A 16,111-nucleotide genomic window follows, 5' to 3' on the forward strand; every position below is an offset into this window, starting at 1 on the left:
AGCGAGGGCTTCCTATAAACGTTGACGGAAGTATAACCGGTATTCCAGGGCGGACGCCCGTCTCTTGACCAACTCTGTAAATGTGATCGGCAAGACCCATGTAAGTTTCCACTCTCAGATTCGTCTGATGGCTCCGGAGGTACGCAATCCTGTTGCCTTCAACTTTTACGTATGCATCCACGAGATACTGCTGAAACAATTTCCGGCCATACAAAATCGGGTTGTAGCAATCTCGTCGTACGGACACCCTGTGACTGTAAAACTGTAACTCTGTGTATTGCTGTCCGACTCTGAATCCTTGCTCGCCGTGAGGAAAGAAAAGTACGTACGTCATGGGTTCCAAGTTGGGATTTAAGGTACTGATGTTGATGAGACCGCCACCTCTCGGATGGATCACGATGTCTCGGTTTCGATGGAGGAGCGCCGTCCGTACTCTTGAACACGACTGCAACTTCATTTTCTTTCGGAGCATTGTAACGTCCCCTGTGCTCGCCTGCAGCAACACTTTCACCCTTGATGTACATGCGGATATCCGCAGCAGTTTCGGCACCTTGCTCTCGTACAGTTTCTTCTTCGAATTCCTTCAGCATCTTGTAGGCTTCCGCATATGGATTAACGTTCCTTAAAACTGTGTCCAACTGTCTCAGGAGTTCGGCGTTCAGGGCAACATTTCCAAATATGTTCATTCTCTGCCTGAGGGCTTGATCCGAATCTAAAATGTACAGCTGAGCATACTGTTCTTGACCGGGATGAGGCGGATGAAGGTGGCTCGTTCGATGATATATGGCACCGTGAATCCTGAAGCAGTAGGGACCCGAACCCGAAGGCATTTCTATATTGGCACCCAATGAAGCAAAACTGAGCAGGCAGTTGTAAGTACGTATGTTGGCAAAAAACTCTTCAGAAAACGGGTGGTTCCCATTCATTAAATTGTGCCATTCTTCTGGATATCTTCTTTCAGCTTCGACAATTTTCCCATTGTTACAGCAGTGCATGTATCTTCCTCTTGCATTCCTTTCTCCCGTAAAGAACAATCCGTTGCAGAGATCGCAGGAAGCTTCCATTGAACCGGCGCTGTGTTGCTCAACATAAACTTCGAGTCCACATCTTCCTGCATTGTGAAGAGTGCTGCGTGAACGTTGTGCTGCATTCATGCGTAGCCTGTCTTCTCGTACGGACATTGTTTCTTCGGATAGGACTTGTCTGTGGCGTGCAGCGTCTCGCGTTCTTCGTGTAGCAGCGTCCTCTTCCGACTCTTCCGCTCGAACTTGACGATGACGATGAGAGTCCAGTCTGTGCCTCCTACTGGTTTCTTCTTCACTTTCTTGAGCACGCAAATTTCCTTGACATTGGGATTGCCTGCTGAGTCTCCTAATGGTTTCTTGTTCCGTTTCTGCAGCACGTAAATTTTCTTGATGTTGAGCTTTCCTGCCGAGTCTCGTAGCGGTTTCTTCTTCCGTTTCTTGAGCGCGTAGGTTTGCTTGCCGACGCGCTTGTGTGCTCATTCTCGCAGCAGTTTCTTCTTCATTTTCTGCAGCTCGCCGTAAACTCTGTGCTTCAGCTCTTCGTCTTCTTGATGCATCTCCTGTAATGCCTCTTTTCCGTTTCGGCATTTCAGTACGTTAAAAAAAGCACTACTAAAATATTAACTCGACTCAAAAAATTGACTACGCAGATGAAAGAAAAAAATTGCTCATTAAACCAATACTGCTGGAAAAAAAATTAATGCATTCTATATGTATACAACACAAATTTTAAAATAATCCTAGACTAAATGAAAAATTTTCCACTTAAGAGCAAATTAATTTTAAAAAATCAAAAATGTAAAACAAAAACTTCCCTGTTAAAAAATTGCTGGCAAATAAGAAATAATATGGGTAATATTATGAAAAATTCCAAGCACAGATAAAAATTATGAAAATATTTCTAATAATTAGGTCAATCTGAGAACAATGCATATAAACAGAAAATGAAAACCTAAACACAAAATAAATAAAAGGTATAAATACAAATATAAATTAGGAACTTCTGAAATCAATTCTGAAATTCAAATAACAAACCTAACAAAATAACAAATCTAATAAAATATAGAACATTCGATCGCCTTAAAACGATAATTGTTATCGCACACAGGAAAATGTCAAAAATATAAAATGTAAATGCAATTTATCGACCAACAATAACAGAAATATAAAACACGAATGAATAGATCTTTAAAAAAATACAAAATAATAAATTAAATATATAAAAAGATTCACCAAGTTAATGTTCCGAAGAATTCTCAAGTTCTAAACTAACAGGAGCATATAAAAGTCTAAAATACTACTTTAAATTACTAAAACTACAAATATAAATGCAAAAAACAATCAAATATCCTGTAAAAAGAAATAAAGATTAAGTGCAATGAGTAATAATAAGAATATTTACGAAATTTGAAATGCTGGAAAAAATTGCGACGGTCTCCTTCCAAATCCAAAATTCGTAAATAAAGTTTTTGTTGCCAAACCAGGAAACTAAACTTTTGATTCTATTTGATCTGTTGCCAGACCGGGAAACAAAACTTTTTATTTTATCTATGACGTCATTTACTGGACTTATCAAGGGCATAAACCAATCTACATTCAACTAACGACAACTAAATGAAGAGAATGTTTCTATTTTTAGTTTTATTTTAGCTTTTCAGTTTATTCCTTTAAGTTATTTTAATTTTTTATTCTTAGTTTGTTAGTGGCGAACGGCCTTGGCGTTCCCATAGCATTTTTATCTCCGACGACTGCCGAGACTGTTGCCACTCGGAAGACTGAGTGCCGAAATTATTGTTTTCGCAGTTTTTAATTAATAACTCCGCCGATTATTGTCGTACGAAGATGGGACCGGTATCGATGGATTCGTTGATTTTTTTCGAATACGGGGATATGCGTTTCGAATCGCAACTCGGAGCCGTTCCGCAGATATTCGAGAAAAACGAATTTGGCACTCGGCCAAATCCCTAAAATAGGGGAAACCCGTGAAAGAAAGTGCAAAACGTAGGGAAATGTAGGGAGAAAATCAGTTTTTAATTAATATCTCGGCTAATTAAAGTCGCACGAAGATGCCGATGGTCAATCCGGCGAGCCACGGGCATTCTCAATCCAACGGTACCTTCCGCTAAGCTCTACACCCAGCCGTTCCCGAGGAGATGATGTTACAAACACACAAACAGACAGAGGCACACAGATTTTAATAGTATAGACTAGCGGGCAAGCCCGCCAGCTAAGCGGGCTGAAGCCTGCTTATCATTGTTCGTTTTTAAAAGAATTCCCATGTTCAAATTCGCCTACATTCGAAAGTTGGACCGAACTACCAGTTTCTGGCGATTTTAACCGGTTTATTCCCGTATGCATCCATACGGTACTGCATACACCTTACACATGCGGAAAATCACGTAAACACGCATTCAGCCAGCCCGTTCCCCGGGATCGAAAGTTGGACCGAAATACCAGTGTTGATCGGTTTTGCGCTTGCTGCGCCCGCTTTATTCACATATGCATCCTGAAGACACTGTATACACGATACACATGCGGAAATCACGAAAACACTCATGCAGCCAGCCCGCTCGCCGGAATTCGAAAGTTGGACCGAACTACCAGTGTTCAGCGGTTTTTCGTGGGCTGCGCCCGCTTTGGTCACGTATGTATTCAGAAGATACTGCTTACTCGATAAACATGCGGAAAATCACGAAAAAACTCATGGACCCAGCCCGTAGGATTGGATTTGAAATTTCGTCCGAACTACCAGTGTTCTCCACCCACTTTATTCACGTATGCATCCACAAGATACTTCATAAACGTTACACATCCGGAAAATCACGAAAACATTCATACAGGCAGCCCTTTCGCTGGTATTCGAAAGTTTGACCAAACCACCAGTGTGCAACGGTTTTGTGCGTGCTGCGTCTGCCTTATTCATAAATGAATCCATAAGGTACTGCATACACATTACACATGCGTAAAATCACGTGAACACACATGGTGCCGGCCTGTTCGTCTGGATTCGAAAATTGGATGGAACTGCCAGTGTTCAGCGGTTTTGGGCGGGCTGCGCCCGCTTTATCCGCTTATGCATACAGGAGATAACCGCATACACAATACACATGAGTAAAATCACGAAAAAATCTATGGAAGCATCACGTTCAGCGGGATTCCAAAGTTGGACCAAACTACCAGTGTACATCGATTTTACCTGAGCCGCGCCCGCTTTATTAACATATGCATGCATAAGATACTGCATACACGTTACACATGCAGAAAATCACGAAAATACTCATGGAGCCAGCCCGTGTTCGCCGGTATTCGAAAGTTAGACCAAACTACCAGTGTTTACCTGTTTTGATCGGGCTGCGCCCGCTTTATTCACGTATGCATCCAGAAGATACAGCATACACTATACACAACCGGAAAATCACGAAAACACCCATGCAGCCAGGCCGTTCGCCGGGATTCGAAACTTGACCTAACTACCAGTGTTCAGTGACTTTACCGCTCAGCCGCTAAATGGGCCGTTGTAGAAAGTGTAATCGCGTAAATTTTCGCATTTATTATTCAAACAGTAGATTCGTTATTAAAATTCTTTTTATTTTATAAACTTCAATATGATCACACGCAAAACTGTATCAATATATACATTAATGCAATTAATAATTCATAATTAATTATAATAAGAAAGGTTTTCATATACCATCTCCAAGAAAAACATATTCAATTTAAATCCCTGAATGAAAATATTTTTTTTTTTTAGTGAAAATTTAAATTAGTAGTTTACATAGTAATTTCAACTTCTTCTTTAAATATCTGCATAGAAAATTTTTAATCTAAAAAAAATCTAGTAATTTTAACTTTTTGTTTAAATATCTGCATAGAAAATGTTTAATCTAAAATAAAAATCAAAAATAAATTGAAATAACGTGGCAATAACATATCGTGGCAATTAACCTAACCTGAAATAAAAAAAAAATTGCATAAAGCAGCTGTTTATTTACAATACCTATATTAACGAAATATTTTCAAAATACAGTGAGATAACATGCAATCGCGTGGACGTATCTATAACCATGAAAAAATATATTATTCGAAAAAATTAATTTATTATTAAATAATAACATATTTAAAAAAACACCGCATTCAGGTTTATTTAATTAATATCTCAGCTAATTCAAATTGTAGAACTTCAAGAACGTCAGCATTTAAATTTAATGTAATATAACAACTTTTACTCAATGGTAATAAAAGAACTAACGTGGCAATAACATATCGTGGAAATTATAAAAACCTGAAATTAAAAGAATGTTAGTTTAAAATGCTGACATTAACGAAATATTTTCAATACACCGTGAGGTAACATGAAATCGCGTGTTTTATTAAAACTTCAGAATATAACCTTGATTTTTATCTCTAGCGGTTCAAGAAACTGTAGCCACTCCGAAAGATGAGGGTGAAAATTAGCATTTTCACAGTTTTTAATTAATATCTCAGCTGATTAAAGGCGTACGAAGATGAGAATGGTATCAATGGATTCCGAGAATTTTTTGCAATCCGGCGATACCTCTCTCGAATTCCAACTCGACCCGGTTCCAAAGATATTTGGAAAAAAAAAGAAATTGACACGTGACCTTTCGCCAGCACAAATCTCGAGTGGGAGCAATATCCCCCCCCCCCCTGCGCTTTCGAAAAAGCAATTTTATCTCAGCTAACTCGGAGACTGTTGCCACTCCGAAAAATGAAATAACGTTTTCGCAGTTTTTAATTAATAACTCCGCCGATTATTGTCGTACGAAGATGGGACCGGTATCGACGGATTCGCTGATTTTTTTGGCATCCGGTGATATGCGTTTCGAATTCCAACTCGGCGCCGTTCCGGAGATATTCGAGGAAAACAAATTTAGCATGTAGCCAAATCCCTAAAATAGGGAAAACTCGAGTAAGAAAGTGAAAAACGTAGGGAAAGTAGGGAGAAAATTAGTTTTTAATTAATATCTCGGCTAATTATAATCGCACGAAGATGCCAATGGTCAAAATGGCTTCCAAGGATCTGACGAATCCAACGGTACCTTCCGCTAAGCTCTGCACCCAGCCGTTCTTGAGAAGATGATGTTACAAACAAACAAACAAACAGACGCGCACAGATTTTAATAGTATAGACTAGCGGGCAAGCCCGCTTTTCATTGTTCAATGTTCATTGTTCAATGTCCATTGTAATTTCGCCGGTATTCGAAAGTTGGACCGAACTACCAGTGTTCAGGGGTTTTGAGCTTGTTCCCCCTGCTTTATTCCCGTGCGCATCCAGAAGATAATGCATACACGTTACACATGCGGAAAATCACTGAAACACACATAGAGTCAGCGTGTTGGCTGGGATTCAAAGTTGGACCGAACTACCATCGTTCAACGGTTTTGACCGGGTTACGCCCGCTTTATTCACGTATTCATCCAGCAGATACTCCGTATACGATACACATGCCTAAAATCACGAAAACACGCAATCAGCCAACCCGCTAGCCGGGATTCGTAAGTTGGACCGAATTAACAGCATTCAACGTTTTTTCGCGGGATTCATCCGCTTTATTCACCAATTCATCCAGAAGATACTGCATACACGGTACACATGCGTAAAATCCCGCAAACACCCATGGACCCAGCCCGATTTCCGGGATTCGAAAGTAGGACCAAACTACCAGTGCTCAGCGGTTCTGCGTGGACTGCGCCCGCTTTACTTGCATATGCATCCAGAAAATACTGCCTACACTATACACATGCGGAATATCACGAAAACACCGATACAGCTAGCCCGTTAGCCGAGATTCGAAAGTTGAACCGAACTACCAGTGTTCAGCGGATTTGCGCGAAGTTCGACCGCTTTATTCAATTATGCATACGCGTAAAATCCCGCAAACACCCACGGACCAATAGAAATTCAATTTAAAAACCCTGAAGAAAAAATAATTAGTCAGAATTTAAATAAATAGTTTATTTATACTTATATTTATTTTTTTGCAATTAAATTTTCTTAATTAAAATTAAATTTAATATTAGCTTTATGCGAACAGAAACCTTTGTTACCAAAAATACAAAAATATATAGATATTAATAAACTTATATATAATAACAAAAGCAGTGAATGATTACGTAGCTCTGTAAAACAAATGAGCAGGCTGATTTAAGCTATTAGAAATATTAATTTGTATTATTCAAAGTTGCTTTTCTTATTCAGATCCAAAAATCACAAATTGTTTGGAAAATGCACAAAATATACGTATCTCGGCAACTATCAGTCCGATCGGCTCGAAATTTACAAACTTATAATTGCCAGATTTTGAAAAGAGGTTTGGTCTTTGTTCCAAACAGATTGGCAAATTAGAAAACTAATTAGCATAATGAATAAAAATCCTCCACTGCGTTAATTTCATCCATGGCGAATGGCCTTGACGATTCCAACAGTCCTGCGGAAACCATCTCCCCTTCCCGGACACGCGTCGCTTGCGAGTCGAAGGCCGTCAACCAAGAGTTAGGAAGGGTAGATAAGGTAGTAGCGCTTTTTTAATGAACCTTCTAATTAGGCTCCTAATTAGCAAAACAGTTTACAATGAACGCCAACCTTTATTTGAGCATCCGGGAAGTGCAAAATTCAAAATTTGAACGAAATCCGTTAATTCTTTGAAAAGTTACGTATTTTTGTGCATTTTTCCGGCTCAGTTTCTGTAATTAAGAAAAATTCAGTAAAATTTTGTATCTCGGGAACTAATCATGCGATCAGCTCTAAATTTAGAAATTTACAACCGATGGATGGTCAGATGAAGGATGCTCTTTGTTCTAGATAGATTGGCAAATTAGATGATTAATTAGCATAATGAATAAAAAAAGCGCCACTACGCTAATTTTTACCCCAGCGAATGGCCTTGAAGATTCCAACAGTCGAGCGGATACCATTTGCCCCCCCCGACACCCGTCGCTTTCCGAGTCGAAGGCCCTCAACCAAGAGTTAGGAAGGGGAGATAAAGGTAGTAGCGCTTTTTTAATGAACCTGCTAATTAGGCTCCTAATTAGCAAAACAGTTTACAATCAACGCTAACGTTCATTTGAGCATCCGGGAAGTGCAAAATTCAAAATTTGAAAAAAATCCCTCGGTTAGATCTGGAGATACGTATTTTTGGTGCATTTTTCCGACTGATTTAGTTTAATTAAGGAAAATTCGTAATTTGGGAACCAATCATCCAATTTTCTTGAAATTTCGAAATTTTTAATTCGCGGATCTTCAAACGACGAATGCCGTTGGTCCCAAGTCGATCGGCCAATTAGACGCTTAATTAGCGACATGACTGAAAATGCTCCAGTACCTTAATTTCGCCCCTTCCCGCGGAGAAATGTCCCTTCAATAGGGAAAAACCCAACAAAGAAAGCGAAAGAAATGCCAAAAACGTAGGGGAAAATGAGTTTTTAATTAATATCTCGGCTAATTAAAGTCGCACGAAGATGCCGATGGTCAATATGGCGAGCCACGGGAATTCCGAATCCAACGGTACCTTCCGCTAAGCTCTACACCCAGCCGTTCCCGAGGAGATGATGTTACAAACACACAAACACACAGACACACGCTCACAGATTTTAATAGTATAGACTAGCGGGCAAGCCCGCCAGCTGAGCGGGCTGAAGCCCATTACTTCAGGGGATGGATGCCTTCGTGGTATTCGAAAGTTGAACCTAACTACCAGTGTACAGCGATTTTACATTTGCTGCGCCCGCTTTGTTAACGTATGCATGCAGAAGATACTGCATGCGGAAAACCACGAAAACACACATGCAGCCAGCCCGCTCGCCGGGATTAGAAAGTTGGACCGAACTACCAGTGTTCAGCGATTTTACCGCTCAGCTGCTTGTACGAAGTGTAATCGCGAAAATTTTCGGGAGTGATATTCCAACAGTATACTCGTTGTTAAAATTCCTTTATTTAAATTCTTTTTGGTAAACTCCAACTGCTGTCTATATATTTTATACTTAACATCTCTTTTGTAATTATGTTTCATAACAGTAAATATATACTGGCATTTAAATGCCTTTAAAATAGTAGAAAACATTTAAAAGCATTATGTTACAATTTTTTCATGCTCGGAAGTAATACTTTTAACTGCGAGCAAACCTTTGATCTTAGTCGTAACTGTAACTGCTTTCGGCGGCGTTTGTTTACATTTTTCAAGCGTGGGTTTTCGAGCTGATCAGTTTTCCTCAGTTATCTCTGTTTACCTTCTAAAAATGTTCTTCGAAGGGTCTTCTAAGACTCTTGATAATATTTTAGTCGTGAATTTGTTCTATTTTGATTATACTGGTAAATTTTTTTTTTACTTATGCTATCATAATGCATACTATTAGCAAGTAGTATCATAAACCCAAAGCATCAGCGGTTCTAAAATAAAACTCGTGCATGTGTGAAGAATATTCATGGCAGATGGTCATTTGTAGATGCTGTTACCGCAGAAAAAATTGCAGACACTTAAAATTTAGCGGATATGACAAATGATAAAAGTCCAGCGTGAAAATCAATTGTGAATACAACTGCGAGTGTAAAGGCAGCTGAGTTGAAAACAACTTTTCAATCTACATCAAATTCTAATCAAAATTTGATTGAAAAGTGTTCCTATATTTTAATGAACAGCGAAATGTTTGTTGCATAATGCTACAACAGTTCTTCAGATGTAATATGAAAGGGAATGTTTGGCTATTGAACTCGTTTGCAAATTGTGTAAGAAGGTGTTAATTTTAAAAAATCAAAAATTGTAAAACCAAAACTTGCAGATTATAAAATTGCTGGTAAATAACAGAATGTTAAATAATAATATGTGCAATGCTATGGAAATTCTAAGAACAGATAACAATTATCAAAATATTTTGAATAATTAGGCAACGACCACAGGAAGTGTCATTTTTACTTCCGTGTGTAATGTAGTGGTGTAGCGTATTCAGCTACGGCAAAGCACTCGAGTGCAATCTGCCTAAGGGGAGGGATGCCTTCTTGTCGGCTTTTTAAAGGAAAGTGGCATGGGGAAAATAACAAAAACACCCATGCAGCCACCCCATTCACTGGGATTCGAATGTTGGGTGTTTGTAAAAGACGCAACTTTGTGGAACAAACTCATTTGCTCATTACAGTCCTATCCCTCGAGTATATCAAATATCATGTGAATCATGCCCATGTCTTGCATCTGCTGCACACCTTGTTCCATCATTGTGTGGATATAGCTCATATTGTGTCAATAGTGTTGTATGTGTCCAATATCCCCTGTATATACATTTGAAAATATATATGTACATACATATAAACCAAATTAGTTAGTCGCCTGTTTTTATCGCATTCAAAATAAATAAATAGCAGAAAATAATTTTTAAAATCTACCGATTAAGTATTGCAGATGGGTGGGCTGCACCCACTCAATTCTTTGCTGGTGTCTAAAATAGTTTCTGTGTGAAATTTGTGGAAATATTTTGTATTTAAATCAAAAACAGAAAAATAATTTTAAATCTATGATTAAAATTGTTTTTCTCACTTTCATTATTATTAACACGAAACCGAAGGGACTGAAGAATTTTTTCGTGTTAAAGGATAATGAAAAAAAAAAAAAAAAAAAAAAAAAAAAAAAAAAAAAAAAATATTTTCAACGAAATTAAGTTTATTAGAGTACGTTTTATTTGCACAGATATGTATATAGGCATGTATTTAATAAAAAATCAATGAAACAAAATCATCCACAAGAACTGCATTATTCATTTCGTTTTCTTTGTCGGAATCTGCATCAATGATATTTTTTTAGCTTTGAACAAACTCCAAAATATCCTTGTCTCGAATTATTTGGGGCTGTACACACATTATCATCAACTACTGCAACTGTTGTTCTTTGGATAACACAGTAGGGCAGCACACAGAAACTTTTCCAAACTTTCATAAAATGTCAGTCGTGTGAACCCGTAAAATATTTTACTGTACCTATGTCTATAAAAGACACAACTTTGGGAAAGACATTACAGGCCTATCCCTTGAGTATATTAAATATCATGCCAAACAAAATATTTTATATGAATGAAATCAGTTATTGCGTCAATAGTTTAAAGAAAAACAGAAAATAATTTTTAAAATCTACCGAGTAAGTACGCCAGATGGGCGAGCTATAATCCGTATTTATCTGAAAAGAAATAATAATAATAATAATAATTTCTTAGTTATAAGTTTATATTAAACACAAAAACTTGAACAGAAAAAAAAAATGTAAACAGAAAAAATTGGTGGGCTTTTGACGGCATAAACTGCCTGACACCTGGGGTCTCCTCTGCAACCTCATCGACCAGGGGGTTATTTTTTCTCCCAGGTATCAGCCCCTTTCCTGGTCTGCTGTTACAGAATCATAGAAAAAATTGCATCACTATATATAAATATGTATATATATATATATATAGTGATGCAATTGTATATACATATATACACACACGCACAATTAAGATATATATATATTTGTATGTGTTTACAAAAATGCAAGCAATGAATAAGAAAAATTATTTACAAAAATTTACATGTTCTATGTACACCTGAAAAGAAAAACATTTTAATTTGAATGAAATCAGTTCTATATACACCTGAAAAAAAGTATTTACAAGTTCTATGTACATCTGAAAAGAAATGTATAAAAACATTTTAATTTAAATCAAATCATTTCTATATACACCTGAAAAAGAAATATTTTTATGTGATTGAAATCAGTTCCATAAATACCTAAAAAAGAAAAATACATAAAATGTTTTAAAATTAATGAACGCAATTGTATGTAGACCTGAAAAGGAAAATTTATAAAAAATATTTACAACATTGAAAAAATAATACAGCTTCCGATTGCCTAACTACTCCAAAATTCCACTTTGTAGCAACAGACATAAAAGCCGACTAATGCATCATTCTCAAACTGTTTCAACTTCATCTTGACTTGCTTCAATTTATCCCAGTCATCCAAAAACCTCAAATCTTTTTCATTTTTGCTTTGGCTTGATTAACTTTTTTGTGTTGCAAAAATCTCACTGTTTCAATGTCTCGAGTAACTTTTTTACTGCAGAACCTCCCTGTAAACAATATTTCTTGTGAATACTTTAGAACATGCGGGCATCAAACGGCCTTGCTTCTTGGTGTCTTTCACTAAAACACGAACATTCCTCATAGACGAACATCTTGAAAAAGCTACGTAAAGCATTCCATGACTGAAAACTGGTTGCGGTAAATAAATCCCAACTTTCTTAAGTGTCTGTCCCTGTGACTTATTAATAGTCATACAAAATGCAAGCCTGATGGGAAACTGTCTTCGCTTGAGCTGAAAGGGGAGGTTTGAATCTGATGGTGAAAGTTCAACACGTGGAATGAAAACTCTCGATCCAGCATTCTGTCCAGAGATGACTTCACAATCTAAAACGTTTGGCATAATTCTCTTCACAATGAGCCTTGTTCCGTTGCAGAGTCCAACCGATAGATTTCGTAGAAGCATAACTATAACTCCAACTTTCAAATTCAGACGATGAGGTGGCATTCCAGAAGGCGTCAGGCTGTGGATGAAATCCAGCTGATACGTTTCTTGTTCTTCTTCGTCATCGCAAATAACCGAGTCTGCACTGTAGTGCGTGAAAACTTGACCTGGAAACGTGGAAAGAATTTCTTCATTAAGCTTCAGAGCTTCCTCGTTCTTTGGACATAAAATCGCTTTACTGGCCAAGTCTTGTAAGTCGAATTCATTACCGCAGCCAAACATTTCTTCTACTATCGATCTGTTGACCACACAGAAAGATGGAATTTCGATAATGTCTTCGTCCAAGCCACTGTCATTTTTAAGACGACCGTCTCCCAACTGCAGAAGCCATTCTGAAAATTCTTGTTCTTCCGGATTCAATCGCATATTGGTGGAAAGCGTGCATTGTTTGAAATGTGGCCACAAAAAGGAGTTCCTGAGGCAGCTCTCGATCGCAGAAGTTCGGTTTCCATGTGCGACAACAGGTAATGTTTGTCTCCAGTCACCTCCTAAAACTAAGGTTTTACCGCCAAAAGGAACATCCAGTCCGGTCAAGTCTCTCAGCAATCTGTCGACAGCTTCCAAAGCGTAATGAGGCGTCATGGTGCATTCATCCCATATGAAAAGTTTCGCAGTCTTCAAGTACCTTCCTTCAGCGCTATCTTGTCTCACACGGCACGAAGAATTTTCCAGAAGTGGAACGGGCAACTTGAAAGTAGAGTGTACAGTTCTTCCACCGGTCAACAGCACAGCAGCAATGCCTGTCCACGCAACGGGAATGGCAACGTGGCCCATTCCTCGAACAGCATGAAGGATCGTCCTAAAAAGGAAAGTTTTTCCAGCTCCGGCAAACGCATTAACACAAACTGTCTTCGGTGTGTTAGGATTCTCATCTCGTACAGCTTCCAAAACCAAGTCGTAAACTAATTTCTGTTCAGGATTCAACATCCCGTTCAACACTTCGGCTTGTTCGTTTTCATACTGGACATCGATCTGCGGGACTTCGAGAGAAACAGCATCAGTCAATGTTGGTTGCGGGAGACCAAGAGAACATAGCGAAACATTGTGCACTTCTAACTGGTCTTCTATACTTCTCAGTGCAAGGCTGAAACTGTCTTCTAAGGAGTAAGATCTCGCAAAATCTTCAGAAAGGGACTCTTTGAATTCATTCCACAAAGCGACGGGTTCCGCAGGGTTGCAGAAAACACAGATGAAGCAAAAAAGCTGTCTTAGCTGCGGTGGCATTTGAAAAGCTGATGCTTCTGCCAGAGTATTTTTCCATTCTTCGTCGTCTTGCAGCAGATGCCTTGCACGGCAGGCTTCCTTGAACGTTGAATACTCCACACCTTCGTAAGTTCTTAAGTCGGCAAAACTCTTCGCTCCTTTAACGTGACACAGCAGCAACCTCAGATGGAAACGCTCAACATCTTTCGGGCTAACAGAATACATTCTTGAAATGATGTAATCTCCAAGTCTAACTCGTGTCTGCCAGGCATGATTCCTCCAGGTGAAATGTTTAGGAATTTCGGCATACAGGTAACCATTCGCTTCGGGAACTGTCCTGTTCAGTTCAAACCATCCGGTGAGCATGGTATTTTTCTCGGCAGCTCTCTGGAAAGCATTCCTTTCTTCGGATTCGGCAAAATAGACGGGCTGCAGGTTTTCCAAATGAATCGGTAGTCGTATGATGGAGTGCGACTTAGAATGCATTCTTTTTTCAAACAGCCTCCACGCTGCTTCAGGGGCAGACACGTATCTTGCATTTAAGAAGCATTTGATCTCGTCCCACATTAAAGTTTTATCTCCAGATTCTTCCAGAACAACTTTAGCTGCATCATGACCTTTGTACACGTATTTGAACAAATACTTCACCGATTTTATGGAGCTGCATACTTCAACGTTTATGTGGGCGTTGTACTTTTTCGATAAATACGGATTGTAAGGAACGACCCATCTGTTATCGATGGCATGACCCTTGATCACGATAAAGTTTCCATCGTCCCTTCTTCTGTAGAGTGGGTAGCCATTCACGTTCTCTTTAGTTTCTGCCTGAAACGGTTTCGGAAATCCTTTCGAACATACACCATCACTCATGCAGGGAGAGTTTCTATTCAGTTCACCGCAGGGTCCGTGAATCATCGATGACTTCACAATGTTGTGTAGCTCCGGATGTCGAGTAGCATCTGGAAGTTCAGCACACACCAGCGAGTCGATGCACTCTGCATCTCTTATTTTGTCTTCTTCCGCTAAAAACAACAAAAGGTGCATATGAGGCAATCCTCTCTTCTGAAATTCGATGACGTGTATATCTGCAATGGTCGCACCTAAGATGTGATTCTTTGTCAAATCTTGCATCAAAGCCGTTTTCTTCAGGTCAAATACCCTCGAAACGATGTCCGGGCGATCGTGAGCCTTCTGTCCTGGGAATAAGTTTTCTGTTATTTCCGGCCATTTAGGGTTGCACGTGAAAGTCAAAAACAGATCCGGTTTACCAAAGTCGCGCACAATGGCCATCGAGTCCTGATAGTTTTGCTGCATGCAGCGAGGGCTTCCTATAAACGTTGACGTAAGTATAACCGGTATTCCAGGGCGGACGCCCGTCTCTTGACCAACACTGTAAATGTGATCGGCAAGACCCATGTAAGTTTCCACTCTCAGATTCGTCTGATGGCTCCGGAGGTACGCAATCCTGTTGCCTTCAACTTTTACGTATGCATCCACGAGATACTGCTGAAACAATTTCCGGCCATACAAAATCGGGTTGTAGCAATCTCGTCGTACGGACACCCTGTGACTGTAAAACTGTAACTCTGTGTATTGCTGTCCGACTCTGAATCCTTGCTCGCCGTGAGGAAAGAAAAGAACGTACGTCATGGGTTCCAAGTTGGGATTTAAGGTACTGATGTTGATGAGACCGCCACCTCTCGGATGGATCACGATGTCTCGGTTTCGATGGAGGAGCGCCGTCCGTACTCTTGAAGACGACTGCAACTTCATTTTCTTTCGGAGCATTGTAACGCCCCTTGGCTCGCCTGCAGCAACACTTTCACCCTTGATGTACATGCGGATATCCGCAGCAGTTTCGGCACCTTGCTCTCGTACAGTTTCTTCTTCGAATTCCTTCAGCATCTTGTAGGCTTCCGCATATGGATTAACGTTCCTTAAAACTGTGTCCAACTGTCTCAGGAGTTCGGCGTTCAGGGCAACATTTCCAAATATGTTCATTCTCTGCCTGAGGGCTTGATCCGAATCTAAAATGTACAGCTGAGCATACTGTTCTTGACCGGGATGAGGCGGATGAAGGTGGCTCGTTCGATGATATATGGCACCGTGAATCCTGAAGCAGTAGGGACCCGAACCCGAAGGCATTTCTATATTGGCACCCAATGAAGCAAAACTGAGCAGGCAGTTGTAAGTACGTATGTTGGCAAAAAACTCTTCAGAAAACGGGTGGTTCCCATTCATTAAATTGTGCCATTCTTCTGGATATCTTCTTTCAGCTTCGACAATTTTCCCATTGTTACAGCAGTGCATGTATCTTCCTCTTGC

The sequence above is a fragment of the Stegodyphus dumicola genome, chromosome 9, assembly GCF_044657685.1.
Source record: "Stegodyphus dumicola isolate Sdum_Otavi_A_Nest chromosome 9, ASM4465768v1".
Lineage (NCBI taxonomy): Eukaryota > Metazoa > Arthropoda > Arachnida > Araneae > Eresidae > Stegodyphus > Stegodyphus dumicola.